The sequence below is a fragment of the Haemaphysalis longicornis genome, unplaced genomic scaffold (assembly GCF_048455015.1).
Source record: "Haemaphysalis longicornis isolate Haplotype H1 unplaced genomic scaffold, Haemaphysalis longicornis Haplotype H1 scaffold_5, whole genome shotgun sequence".
NCBI lineage: Eukaryota > Metazoa > Arthropoda > Arachnida > Ixodida > Ixodidae > Haemaphysalis > Haemaphysalis longicornis.
Genome location: NW_027526385.1, coordinates 140552945 through 140568190, shown reverse-complemented (window position 1 = coordinate 140568190; position 15246 = coordinate 140552945). Strand labels below are relative to the sequence as shown.

Sequence of the window (15246 nt, the reverse complement as noted above, 5' to 3'; positions counted from 1 at the left end):
CCGGCCATTTGGGACATTGAGCATGGTGAATACGGGCGAACAGAGGTGATGGCGTAAGAAGTGGCGGCAAGAATGTCATCTTGCAGGAAAGATGAGCGTGGTGTATGGGGGAATTGCCTTATCCTTCACGAAGATGCAGTTTTTAGAGCGGAAGAAGGTGACCCGGCGGCAGAAGAACCGAGAAAACAGGTACAATTTGATTTTAGAAAGAGCACATTCATGGCGGCTCAAAGTTTGGAAAAAAGGCCTTCATTTGAGGACTTGATGTAGCTACGACGAGAGTACGGTGGACTGGATTATTCTCAAATAATTCTGAATGACAACTCGAGCGGTACACGGGTCTAATAGATGCAGGTGCGGAACATTTGTGGTGCGTAAACATAGTTTTATTACGCAGTCACCACCTTCTTTGAACGTGGCCTAATTTGCAATCCATGAGTGATGCCGCAGAGATACAGAATGAAACACTGGGCACACATTTTGCAGTGAATTCAATGACATTTCCAAAAGATATTTTTTTAGCATATCAAAGGCATAATGGAGGTTCTCGGCACGTGAAAAGCAACGCAGGTTTTGCTTCTGGAACTTGTGGGTAATAGTTTCCCGCCTGCGTGGTAGTAGGAACTCGTATAAAACCTTGAGCTGAGTTGCGAAGGTCAGAAGTAACGGCTGGCAAAGTAACCGTTTTGGGAATGCATGCGTTTTGTCGGCAACTGGGTCTGAGCGTATTTCATTGAATCTGGAGCAGCGAAGCGAAGGTGTATCATAAGATATGCGTACCCCGAAGGCCCGACAGCCGTAGTTATATTAGCATCCTGCAATTCTGCAAAGTTTTGCAAATCTCCTGCATGTGCCAAGGATTTGCGAACTGGAAATGCCGATGCGTCGCCGCAGGTGTAGTTCTGACGCGTTAGGACTCTGCAAATACAAGATTTGCAAAGCTTGCAGTATGAGCGGCGTAAAATCTAGCCCCGTCACAGGCATAAGTAAAGCCTGGGTTGTTCTTGGGATCCCAGGTTCAAACAGCGGCCGTCGGTGTCTGCAGCTGGTTGCTGATGTATGAGACGAGAGGCACCGCGGGAATAACCTGGCGGGCGCCTGGAAGTTCATCGGCGGTTTGTTGTTAATACTCAGCTGGGTACTTCATGCGAAATTGGGCTGAGTCTACACTTTGTTCTGCACAAGGGTGAACTCGCAACCACATCTCGTCGCACCAACTGCTGAATATGCGAAAACAGCGCAGCACTGTTATGAGAAGCCAAGCTTGCCAGGAACTGTTCTTGCCCTGGAGGCTTTGAAGGATGACTTGATATTTACGAGGTTCGTGAAGCTGTTTTCAAACGTTCAATTCAATTCATCTTTATTTTTTAGAAAAAAAATGATTTCCTAGATAGCCTCCAGGGCAAAAACCTGTAAAGGAAAATAGCGTAACTAGGCCCAGAATACCGTTTCTCGGTAGCGACAGAAACAAAGTGTGGCAGTAAGAAGTTGCGAGTGATGCATGGAAAGGAAATGTACAATATTATACATACATACATACATACGCACATAAATACATACATACATACATACATACATACATACATACATACATACATACATACATACATACATGTATACATACATTCAGAAATAAGAGTTGGCAGTCAAGAAAACCTCGGAAAGCAAAGGGGAGGATGTGGTAGGTCATTGAAACAGATAAAGAATTTGGAAAGAAAGTGGAGAAAAAATGCGCCCGCCAGGTGGGATCCGAACCCACGACCTCCAGAATGCCGGTCTGGGGCGATAACCACTACGCTACGGGCGGGGGATTTTCCCCTCCACTTTCTGGGGTATTTATGTTAAGCTTGTTTGTTTCCTGTGCTTGGGGGTGGTAGCCAGCGCCACTCGGACTACTCGGGGTAAAGGGACCTCCTTCTTAACCCCCGGGCCGTGACTTAAGTGTCTACGACATGTCTGGAGTGGTCGACCAGCGTTGAACCCTCTTAAGCTTCCTATGGCACCAAGACTGCCAGTACCGAGGCCCTCGCTATGCATGTAGCGAATAGAATAGGAAATGAGGGGCTCGTTGAAATAACGCAGACATAAGAGTTGGCAGTCAAGAAAACCTCGCAAAGCAAAGGGGAGGATGTGGTAGGTCATTGAAACATACATACATACATACATACATACATACATACATACATACATACATACATACATACATACATACATACATACATACATACATACATACACACACACATACATACATACATACATACATACATACATACATACACACATACATAGAAAATATATTACAGCAATATAAAAAGCTAATGGACACAGTAAACAGAAATTGACAGCATTTTTAAAGAAATGTAAAATACACCAGAAGAATTTTTTGTTTGTGATTTATACATATACAATGCGTGATTGCAATTTCAGTAACTAGAAACATCGTTAGATATCAAATTGACCGCGAAGTACAAGAAAACATAAAAGAACAAGCAGAACTACAATAAAGAAGCAATAAATATCAGCTAAATAGGGCGATCACATAAAAAAGTGGCTACATGGCGAAATAAATTTTTCATTTAGGTGCTAGATTTTAAGCACAAACAAAAACCTGAAAAACAAAGTACTAGCACATATTTCATCCTTAGTTCATATTTATATAGGTTCACTTCATACATGGGTCGTCACGTGTTTACTGTACCTGATGTTAGTAGGTATAATATAAAGCAGACTATACGGACAGGAACACAGACGTAACGAAGTTTACAACTTTATAAAATATGATTCAAATTTCTTTCAGTTTAGGCCTGCAATTTTTGGGAATTTATTATGATAAAACGGAATGTGGTGTGCTATTGCTTGATATTTGTAAAAAGTGCGAAACTGCGGGAAAACCCTAGTATATCTACTTCTCGTAATAACTGTGATATTTCAGCGCTGCAAGGAAGTCAGGCCTGTTATCAAGTTGATAACAGAAACATAGGAAAAGCATAGCAATATCTGTAGGTGGTATTTCTAAATATTTATAACATAATTATACGAAATATTCAAAATGAGCCTGATGTACTAGCTTGAAGTTACATATTTCCTATTTGACGTATCATTCTTTTCTGTAAAACTAAAAGCCTATTAAGGTTTGTATGCGTAGTTGTCGACCAGACAAATAAGCCATACAATAAATGCGAGATGAATAAGGCGTGATACATTTTATTTTCAATATCTGCGAGAAACAGAAACGACAACGGGATAAAACACCAGTAATTGACGAAAGTTTCTTGGACGTGTAATTTATATGGGCATCTCAACTTAGGTGTGACGAAAAATATACCTCAAGAATTTTAAACTCAGTAACAATGTCAGCTTCCTTAGAATCAAGTTAAACGGGTATAGTTAGCGTGGGATATTTATTTCTAGCGCTAAATATAATACCTTTAGTTTTTAGAAGGTTGTTTTGCAACCAATTCGTGTTTGCCCATGTCGACAACTGTTAAAGAACATGATTACATTTTTGAACTACATTATTATTGTCAAGGCCGGAAATAAGTAACGGGCTGTCATCAGCATAGATAACATATTTACTGCTGAATCAGTATGAACGATATCATTTATATAAGAGATGAATAAAAGGGGCCAAGTACGCTCACTTGGGGCACCCCTTGTCTAATAGGCGGACAGGCCGACTTGGAGGTATTGATGTGAACATACTGAGTTCTTTCACTTAAACACGATTGAATGAGTTCTAAACCTTTTCCCCTAATTCCGGGACAGCGAAGCTTATCAATTAAAATGTTGTGATTAAGAGAATGAAAAGCTTCACTTAGACGTGCAAAAATCGCAACAGAAAACAGGTTTTTGTCGATGTCTTGTAGTTTATATCCTTTCAATGTTATAAGAGCTGTTTCAGATGATCGATGTTTCCTCAAGCAAAATTGAAAGTCGCTCATAATAGCATGTTTGTCGAAGAGTTCGGTGATTTTCGAGTCATTTAGAGAAGACTGACAGAATTGATACAGGGCGATAGTTTGTGGACAGAATTTGGTCCCCCCCTTTATAAATTACAGACAAGATCGATCGTTTCTTTGCAGTAGGAAATGTATGAGATTCCAGAGCTAAGTTAAATAAGTGTACAAACACGGATACAATTGATTGCAATACATAACTAAATGGTCGTATCTGCAAGTTACCTACACATAAAGCTTTTGAATTCCGCAAGCTTATAAAAACCCTAAACCCTAAAAACATCCCCTTCGGCAGTCGGCTGGAGAAATATACTATACGAAACACAACTATATTCTTTGCGCGTTTAATCAAGGTTATCATGAGAAGATACGACAACATTTACAAAATAACAGTTCATATAATCTGCAAGGGCTGCACCGCCCAATTCGTAACCAATGATTAACATCGTATCCGGTGAAGAACTGTTCTTTTTGAGTCCAAAAAATTGTTTAAAAGATTCCACGCGGCCTCTGGGCGCTGTTTAGTTTTGTTCTCGAATAAGTCCTCATAGTATCGAATCTTTCCTCATCGGATATCTTTATTGAGCTGATTTCGAAGTTCTTTGAATTCTAACAGCTTTTCAAGAGAACGTGTGCGCAAGAATGGCTAATAGCTGCGGTTTTTATCGCTAATATTTTTAAAATGCTGTTGGGTTATTCATGGTTTCCGAGCCTTTCTTGAGGACATACATACCCTAAGGGGAAGTGTCTCGAGTAGATTACCATTATTGATTTATTGAATTCATTGTAGGCTTCATCTGAATTTTGTTTATTTTTAACGGAAAACAACTCTTCCAACATATTATCATGCTTGAAGGACACAAGCCTACCATCTGTTACACATTGCACGATAACTGCTGGTTTTTGCACCTTTTTGGTTGCACATTCACTCTGGTAGTCAGAAAGATGGGACAATGGTCACTGATATCATATGAAATCGTGCCGGCGCTAAAATTTTTATGTCACTGTTCGTGATTATTAAATCTAACAACAATGATGAAGAGCATGTAATACGGATTGCCATAGATATTACACTTGTAAAAACAGATGATAGTAACACTCCGCTAAAATCGCTCGTATCGGCATTCTGTTCTGTAACTTGATGTTAAAGTCGCCCCCAATAACAAGACGTAAATTGTTCTTGCAAATATAGTCAAGAAACCATTCATAAAAGCTAATAAAACATTGGATGTTTCTATTTGGAGGACGGTAAATAACCGAAATAAGGTCTTTTTTACTTTGAACTGTTAAAAATTCGTAGTCACCAGTGATCATGCTGAATTCAGGGACAATGTATACTTTTTTTTATAGTAAGGAGAGCAATTCCACCACCTCGACGATTTGAACGATTAAGGTAAGATTGGCCTTATCCATCTGCATGTAACGTTTTGCAGACATCTGAGTACCACGTCTCAAAGAAAATTATTGTACTGAATTTAAAAGACAGTTCGCCCAAGAAAAGATTGATGTCATCATCTTAGTTACAAACGGAACGTGCATAATATGTAGCACAGATTCGAGAGTCTAACTTGCAGTGTTATTTTACAGGGTGGAATACGCTCTAAGTAATTCAGTGGTGCTTAGTTCGTCAGTTACAAGTTGTAACTTCGACATCCTGACATCAGCGCTCAAGGGTTTTTACCGTATGGGGCGACCGCCCCGCATCGCCAACAAATACCATCGCCGGGGGCCGTGAGAAAATATTTTCAATGTCTTGTTCACTAGATATGCGAACCCCGGCGGCGTCATCAGTTTGCTCTGCGAAAATCTGTCCGTTGTTCGTTGGTTCGTCTACACTGACTTCCATTTGTATTCATGTTTCTTTTTGATTTCCATCGCGAGCAGTCGCTTTCGAACTGGGCAAAGATACCCTTTGACATTATTGGGCGTTGCCTTATTTATGCCAATATCATTGTGCGTTCAGTGCGCTTTCCTAATTTTCTTCAGAACAGCGTCGCGCTTTGTTTGCGACAGAAACTGGACGATGATGTTGGCTGTCTTATCTGCGTCACGTGCAGGCACTCGGTGACAGATTTCAACGTCGATTGCCGTGATTTGGCTCGCTTATGGCGCTGCCGATCTTAGCTAGAATGTCAGAACCGATTCGTTTTTTGTCTGGATCCCCCCGTGTATCTCAAGGTTGTTTTTAAATGCAGAGCATTTCTTAGCCTCCCCTTTTCCTGCGTCGGACGGCGTCCACAGCTTCGCGTCCGCAGCAGGTGCGCCTCTCCTTCGGCCCTCCTCTCTCTCAACAGCAGCTGGCGCGCGTATGCGTCGTAGTCAGCCCGTTCGTGCCGTCGCGGTCTCGGCGTAACAGGTGCGTGATAGCAGCACGGTGGGGCGTGGAAGGGCGCGAGCTGCTTGCGCATGCGCGCTCTCCCCCCCCCCCGTACTGCTCTCCCTCTACTGCGCGCGCTGCAAATATAAAGCGGCTAGTGGTCGATGGTGCTTCAGTTACTGCGTTGCTCCTTCCTTCCTTGGTTGACGCTCGCTCCACCCTAACGCGACTTTCTTCTCTCTCTACCCCCAACCAACATCAACGCAACTACGACCCAACTACCCACCCTAACGCGACTTTACGCGGCGAAACGACCCCGAATGCTCTGCATTTACTCGCGTTCCCCTCGCTGGAAGGCGCGGGAATTTTTTTTCGTCGAATATTGTTCCATGCTAGCAAGGTGTTTATTCTGCTCCCTAGTCTCGTTGCATCTGGAAAAATAAGTGCCTCCTTTTCGTCCGTCAATCGTTCGTTTTAGATGCAAAGCGTTGCTTAGTCGACCCTCCGTCGCCCGGCGTCCAGGCTCCGCACCTCTCCACACCACCTGTGATTATTCACTCTCTCCCCTCCTCCTCTCCACACCACCTGTACGCAAGCGGGCACTGCTCCTCCTCTCCACACCACCTGTGCGCTACGTGCGCTGCTCCTCCTCTACACTCCCTCTGCGCTGCAAATACACCTTGTCCGCACTCGGCTCAGTTGCTTCTTCTGTACTGCTTCGTCCGATGACTGGAAATGGACGTCAACGATTCCGTCAGCAAACTGGCTCGCATACCTTCAACTAGCGCCAGCCAGGCCACTGTCAGAACCGCGAGCACTTCCGAAGACAAGGCTGTTCAGGTTAGAGGTCGCGACACCGAACGTAAACGGCAGCGTCCAGCAGGGTATTCCTCGCTTCGAGAACAAGAAGCCGCTTTGAAACGCCAGCGGCGAGTAGCTGATCCAGATTGCACGGCTTTGCATCCCCTCAGGGTTCCCACGTGGGAAGATGGAGTAATTTGTTTGCAACCTCATCGTCCAGTTTTTTCTTCTAGTCCCGGACTCAGTCATGGGCAAACTCTGTGCTCTTAGTTAGGCTAATTAGTCTGGGCAACTTTCATATCATTAATTTCCTCCTACCACTTTCCTCCTACCACTTTCATTCATTCATTCCTTCAGCTTTATTCACTTTATTCACTCTTTGAGTTCAGCTCTCCCTTCATCCTTCAGTTTGCCTATGTTCTTAGACATTTTGCCAGAGATGCAAGCAACAACAAATTCCTCAAATGTACACTTCGCAGCGAAGATTGGGCCGAAATACGCCATTAAAAAAATGTGAAACAACTCAGGGTAACACTAACCTCGGATGAAATACGATGAAAAACTTAGTGCGATTCAAACGTGGCGCGTCGTCGGTGCCAAGCGACAGCGAAAGCTCGGAAGATGCTTCCTTTGTTGTAAAGACGTCATTCGGGAAGACCTGCAGGCGCAGCTGATATCACCGCGTTGTCTCGCAAAAGTCTGGAGCCGAGGCCGGGAAATGGCGTCTGCTTCGCGTGCTGAACCGCACTGGGCGTTTGCTGCAGCTGCGCGGTCAATTGCTCGGACGAAAATTGTTGAAAAACATAGTGCGATGCACGCGTGGCCTGTCGTCGCTGCCAAGCGACACCGAAGGTTCGGAAGATGATTCCTTTGTAGTAGTGGGGTAGTGACGTCGTCCAGGGAGGTCCGCAGGAGCAGCTGATATCACCGCCTTGTCTCGCAAAATTCTCGAGCCGAAGCCGGGAAATGGCGTCTGCGTCGTGCTGATGTTAGCCACAGTATGAGGGTTTTAGCAAGTATAAACTCGACGTTACCGCCATCTATATGCCCAAGAATATGCTTGTTCGTCCCTTCCTCGCTCATAGTGTTGTTCACTCCCGTGCTTAAGCAGACGATATCCCCAATGCCAATGTGAAAGATTGGTCCAACCACTGGGCGCGTTTGCGCAAATGCTGTGAAGCATGCAGCTTTGCGACTGAAGGCCTGTCAAAATCTCCAGTAAAGCGGGTCTTGATACCCCACAACCTGTGGATGTCAGCGTAATGGTTCCAATAGCAAAGATTGAAAACAATAGTAAGTTGAAAAAACATTGTTGAGATTGATCTCCTCGTACTAGCGGCGTGTGCTCACCCTTTAGTACGGAGTTAGGCAGCCCTCAAATATTTGGGCATCAGTACCGCTAAAGTTGAGCAAATCACTTTCATTAATCGCGCAGGGCATGTGACGGGTCGCAATAGAAGCGCATGTTCGTGGCGGTTACCTTGAGACATTTTTATAAAGGTTTAAAATAGGTAGTAATTATGGCACCATATCAATTTCGACTAAAAACTGTAACGAAGATAGCAAAGACTCGGGAGGTTGTTTTGAGCTAGTACATTATGGATCAGGCCTCAACTCATTGGGGACGAGCACAGCTAGAAAGGAGCTGAAAGGAACCTAACCTCAGATTCCAAACCTCTGAGAAAGAAATAAATGAAAGTGCTGGTGAACTTTCCTATATATCTGTTTTAAGAGTCAAAACACCCCCAAAAAGGCATGCTGCTCTGAAGCACAGGATTTGGTGCATCACTTCCTTGCTCCTAATTACTATTTGCTTCGGTTAGCGTATTTCATTTACCCATTGTGAAATACAGCTATCCTTTGTTTTTTTCGTGTTTTTGTGCGTGTTTGTGGTAGGAAACGTCATGTAGTGTTTCTAAAAGAATTCCTCCAATTTACTCATCTGTACTACCGCTAATTATTTATGTCCTGTATCGTGGTGTCCGTTCGTAATGAAGCCCTGATGTCTATCGTTGCCGTCACTATGGTTTGCAAAGGGTGCACGGAATTCTTTGATTGTTTTACCTACTTAGTACAGGTGAACTTGAATAATAATTGCTTTCGGCAGCTTTGTCCGGCATGAATACAAACTGCCTCCTGTCTCTTAGTATATTTCGAAAATAAGGGGCATTGTAATGTTCAAAAATACGTCCAAAGTGTTTCAAAAACTATACAAACTATATTAAAGAGGCTCATCTTGGTGTGAAACATTTGGGACCTTGTGAATAACTTTGCCAATCTAAACACCAAATAGATTTCTACTAACCACTCAAGAAATAACCTTGTTCTCTTTGGCGCCTTATCTTTTCTTTTCCATATTTATCTGTTCTTGCTTCCTCATCGCCTTGTTTTTTTTTTACGTACAATTTTTTCTGTTATTTTCTTTCCAAGGCCAATATTGTTTTTGCTCAAGCGATTCATTCGTCCCGCTTTAACGCTCCGGCACTTTACCCCAATGGCACGCCGCACCGGTGGAAACATAGGGGACTTGTTCAGACCACCCTAGTCCGCAGCCATTTGGGCCAATGGCGCCCCACTTCCAATATCTCGGCGTCTGTTCGTTGTTCCATGTTGCTTCGACAGGTACACAGATCATGACTCTAGTTCTGGAGATGAATAAAGAAGGCGGAGCGACAGACGAAAAGCAGAGTGAGAGGAGGTGTTTAGTACCTGTTGAAAGGAGGCACCTTTCAAACGCGCGGATATCAAAAGGCATCCACAAACCACGTTTCTTCCGCCATGATCACTCACTGGAATGCAGCCATCACCGACCCCAGTTAAAACTCGTCGCCCTTCTCATCCACATAACTGTGTTTCCCCTAGCGCCCTAAGGACGTTCAGTCTAATATTCTAGCCTATACTTGTTTCCCTCGGTCACTTTCAATACTTCTTTATTGTCCTTCCTTGTCCCTCTTCATCTTGAAAATGCTTCAAAACCCTGAAGACTGCCGCGTTGGAACGGCATGAAAACAACTTCCAGTGTGGGTCACACTACTCTAGCGAGCGTACTGTCCACGTGCGACACATTGAGTAAATAGAGATACGGCTTCATTTTCATAACCAGCTGTTACGTAAATATCTATATATATAAATATAAATATCGATATTGTTTTATACATATATATATATATATATATATATATGTGTACATATATATAAATATACAAATATATATATATATATATATATATATATATATATATATATATATATATATATATATATATATATATATATAAATATATATATATATATATGTAAATATATATATATATATATATATATATATATATATATATATATATATATATATATATATATATATATATATATATATATTTGCTTTTCGAGGTCTTCTTGACTGCCAATTCTTATTTCTCTCTTGATTTCAACGAGCCCCTAATTTCATATTCTGATTCGCTACATGCATAGCGAGGGCCTCTGTTCTGGCAGTCTTGGTGCCGTAGGGTGCTTAAGAGGGTTCAACGCTAGTCGACCACTCTCGACTTGTCGTTGACGCTCGAGTCACGGCCCGGGGGTAAAAAGAAGGTCCCCTTCACCCCGAGTAGTCCGAGTGGCCCTGGCTACCACCCCCAAGCGCAGGAATGATGATGATGAATAAACTTTATTGGAGACCAGGGGCTGATGTTAGGGCACCCGCCCGGTGGGAGGCTTCCTTAGTCCGGGATGCCTTGGGCTATGCTGGCCATCCATGCCCTCTCCACCAATCGTCGCTGGTGTGGAAGGTCGGAGCTGGTCAGCAGCTCCACCCACTGCTTATAAGTAGGGTTGGGGTTAGGGGTGAGGGAAGGGGATTGCTGGCACTCCCATACAATGTGGTACATCGTGCCTGGGTGGGGGCAGGAGTTGCATGTGGCAGGGTATTGGGTGGATACATGGCATGTAGCAGGGTGTTATGTGGTAGGAGTTTGTCTGTAGGCGCCGGAAGGTAGTAGCTTCATCGCGAGAGAGGTTCGGGTGGGGGAATGGGTATTTGCGACGCTCGTTCCTGTAGTGGGCGAGTATTTCGGCGTATGTTTGCAGCGGGGTGGGCTTAACGGTTGCTTCCGATGGGGGTTCGTGGCCCTCGTGGGAAACGGCCCGGTGTGAGTGAGCGCAGGCAGCGGCGTGTGCCGCTTCGTTACCCCCGAGGGATTCGTGACCTGGAGTCCAAAATATTTGTAGTTCTGGGAGTAGTTGGGCTTGTTGCAGAATTTTCAAGGCGGGTTGTGATATGCGTCCTTTTAGGTAGTTCCTGCAAGCGGCTTGGCAGTCAGTAACAATGGTTAAAAAGTCTTGGCCTGTTGTGGCGGCAAGGGCAATGGCAACCTCTTCAGCTGTTTCGGTGGAGTTGGTGAAAACAGACACTGCAGCGAGCTCAGTTCCTCTGGCATTAACCACGCTGGCGGCTTGTGCAGATTTGTGGGGGTATGGCGATGCATCTGTATATCGGGTGCAGGGGAGGTGGTGGTATTGATTATAGATGGTGCGGGATCTTGCTGCTCGGCGTGCTTTGTTGTAGGTGGGGTGCATATTTTTTGGGATTGGAGCAACGCGAATGTTTTGTCGTATAGCCAGAGGGATGCGAATTTTCTGGTCGTGGTTGGGCGGTATAGAGTATTGAAGTTTCAAGAGCGTTGCCCTACCCGTTGGAGTTAGTTTAAGCCGCTGTATTTGAGAAGTGTGGTGTGCCTCTTCGATTTCTTTCATGTGTTGTGGACGCCAAGCTGCAGGAGTTTAGTAGTTGCTGTCTTGGGAGGGAGACCCAGGCCTGTCTTGTATGCTTGGCGGATCGCTGAGTTAAGTTTAAGGATCTCGGCTGGTGTATGGGTTAGATATGGAGCACCATATGCTATCCGGCTGATGAGGATGGCTTGTATTAGGCGAAGCGTGTCGGTTTCTTTGAGGCCGAAGCGACGATGGGAGACGCGATGTATAAGGTGCATGAGCTGTGCGAGGGTCCGCTGTAGGGGGAGGATCGTTTGGGAACCTGAGCCATCCTTTGGAATGGTTAGACCCAATATACGGAGGTAGGGGACGTTGGGGACTGGCTGGTTGTTGATCTTGAGTTCCGGGTCGGGTATATCTTCAGCGTTTCTCCTGGTTGTTCTTTTGCTGAGTGTTAAAAGGGCCGATTTTTCTGGAGCACATTCAAGACCGCGGGCTTGGAGGTATTGCTGTGTCACATGTATTGCAGTTTGGAGGGCCTCTTCTTGGGCACCGATGGATCCTGTAGGGGTCAATAGTGTCAAATCATCTGCATACATTCCATGTCGGAGGTTGGGGATCGCTTCCAGAAGTGGTGGGAGGTCCTTCATTGCGATATTAAAAAGTAGTGGTGAAATTACGGAGCCTTGCAGGGTCCCCTGCGGTATGGTTGTGAAGGTGTCCGAGCGGAGGTGCCCAGGAAAAAGCGCAGGAAACAAAAAAAAAACAACTGAACACAAATACCCCAGAAAGTGGAGGCTAAAGTAGCCCCGCCGGTAGTGTAGTGGTCATCGCACCAGACCGGTATTCCGGAGGTCGTGGGTTCGGATCCCACCTGGCGGGCATTTTTTCTCCACTTTCTTATTTTCAAAATTATTTATCTTCAGCTACTACATCCTGCGCTTTGCTTTCCGAAGTCTTCTTGACTGCCAATTCCTAAATATATATATATGTGTGAGCACAGTTACTCAGTCCTATCGGATATCGTGTCCTGCACTGGTCAAAAACCTGAACCAGCCAAGAACACTCCCTTTACCATAACCATCTCGCCGACGAGCGCGTTCGTTTCGGGCTCCATCTTGGATGCATCACACCAAAGCCGGTTGCACCATAGCCTTGCAATTAACGCGTCACCACGACTCCCATATATATATATATATTCGTCGTTATCTCGCGTTCGTTCGCTGACCCACACCACTTTCTTGTTCTCTCTCTTTTAAGGGCCGTGCACTTCCAATGCATTCTTTTTCATTATAGGTATTTTTTCTGACTTGGATATTACTGAGCCCAGACACTCAAAATTGTTAAGTGCATGCATTAGACTGACAAAGAATAATGAGTAAAAAATATAGGGGTTTCTCCCACAGCAACTGCTCTCACGCAGATGATACCACGGTTAGCGGTCTCCTTGAGAGCGTTTCTTTACGGCAATGCAGCATTGAACGAGACTTATAAATAGGTATCGCGAATTTTAATTCGCTGGTTATCAGAAATAAGCAGTTTACGAAGTAGCTATCACACATTTCATGTGCACATTTGTTTTAGGGTAGCCATAAAAACAGTGATAGTAAAAGCCAGAAATGTTACGCTATCATGTGAGAACGGAATGACGGAATGAAACAGTAGAAGGCTCTGGGTAAGAAACCTCAATAAATTTTAAATGTTACGTGGGATCACCTTAGCATATCATACATATATCGTCTATATACCTTCTGTAAAACCGTGGCTGTTTATTTTGGGGTTCAAAAAAGTTTGACTGTAGACATCTACTGCATAGAAATTGGGGTAGCTTTCTCAATCATTTCTAACAGATGTGAATGGCCAGACGTGCTTCGTTCCCGTGCATTCAGCTCTCTTGTCTTTTTGCCCCCAGACCCTGCATGTTGCACAGCTTTGTAAGTGTACTATATTTATATATATATATATACATATATATATATATATATTTAAATATATATATATATATATATATATTTTATATATATATATATATATATATATATATATATATATATATATATATATATATATATATATATATATATATATATATATATATATATATATATTGTTGCGACGAGCTCCAGTAAGGAGAGTAAAAGCGTTTATTAACAATGCGAACTTGTGCCGGCAAACACTGGCGTTCCACAAGCAAGCGAGAGCTAGTGAGCTGGGACTTCTTTCTCTTCCGTCCACCATTCAGCACATACCCATTACTTGAAACAGCCCCGTTAGCCGGTCGGGGGTTGTTCCCACAATAATAAAGTCGCGGCATTGCTCCCCCCTCCATGTTGGCATCGGCCCGATGTCAGGGAAGCAAAACGCAAAATAGACACGTAGATGTTCAGTACTGGGCGAGAGTCAGGCCACGTAAGCTCGCATAGCATAATGCTTCGGGTTCGCAAGACCGTGTGTAGTACGGCTTGATGCGTACCACATGGACAGCTTCTGGATCGGACCTCCGTCGTGTAGAACGGGTTGTTGTGTCGTCGGGTACGACCTCGTAGGTAACGTCGGACAGACGGAGTTGAACACGGTAAGGCCCAAAATAACACCGAAGCAGCTTCTCGGAAAGTCCTCTGCTGCGAATCGGCGTCCACACCCACACAAGGGCGCCTGGTCGATAGTCGACGTTGCGGCGTCTCTTGTTGTATTTCTCGGCGTGGATTTCTTGTTGGTGTCGAATGTGGAGGCGTGCTAGCTGGCGTGCTTCCTCCGCCCATTGGGTAAAAGCCTCGGAATCAGTGCTGGTCACGTCGATTGAATCAAAAGGCAACATTGCATGTAAGGTTGTCGTTACAGAGCGCCCGTAAACAAGTTCAAACGGTGAACATCGCGTTGTTTCTTGCATGGCAGTGTTGTAGGCAAACATTGCATAGGGAGGAATTTCGTCCCAGTTTTTGTGCTGCAGGTTCACGTACATAGATAGCATGTCAGTCAGGGTTCTATTAAGGCGTTCGGTGAGGCCGTTAGTTTGAGGGTGGTAGCCAGTGCATTTCCGGTGAGTGCTATTAGTTAGCTTGAAGACGTCCTGTAGGAAGGTGGCAGTAAAAGCGGTGCCCCTGTCTGTTATATTAATGGTCGGCACGCCGTGGCGTAGAACAATGTGTTCAACGAAGAATTTGGCAGCTTCAGAAGCGGTGCTGTTGGGAAGGGCCTTGGTGTCGGCATAACGCCTCAAGTAATCGGTGGCTACTACGATCCACTTGTTTCCCGACGCCGATGTTGGAAAAGGCCCAAGGAGATCCATCCCAACCTGCCAGAACGGCGCGTCGGCAGGATTCACTTGGTGAAGGAATCCCTGTGGCCTGACGGTAGGTTTCTGGCGGCGCTGGCAATCCCGGTAAGTCCTCACGTAGTGTCGTACTGATCGAAGAAGGTTGGACCAGTAATACCGTTCATGAATCCGAGCGAAGGTGCGAC

At 44.5% G+C, this 15246-nt stretch overlaps 1 non-coding gene across 1 annotated transcript; it reads right to left on the bottom strand.

Moving 5' to 3' along the window:
- Positions 1-1734: 1734 nt before the first annotated feature.
- Positions 1735-1807, bottom strand: Trnaa-ggc (transfer RNA alanine (anticodon GGC)). Its single transcript has one exon. It is a non-coding gene; the product is annotated as a tRNA-Ala (tRNA).
- Positions 1808-15246: the final 13439 nt, after the last annotated feature.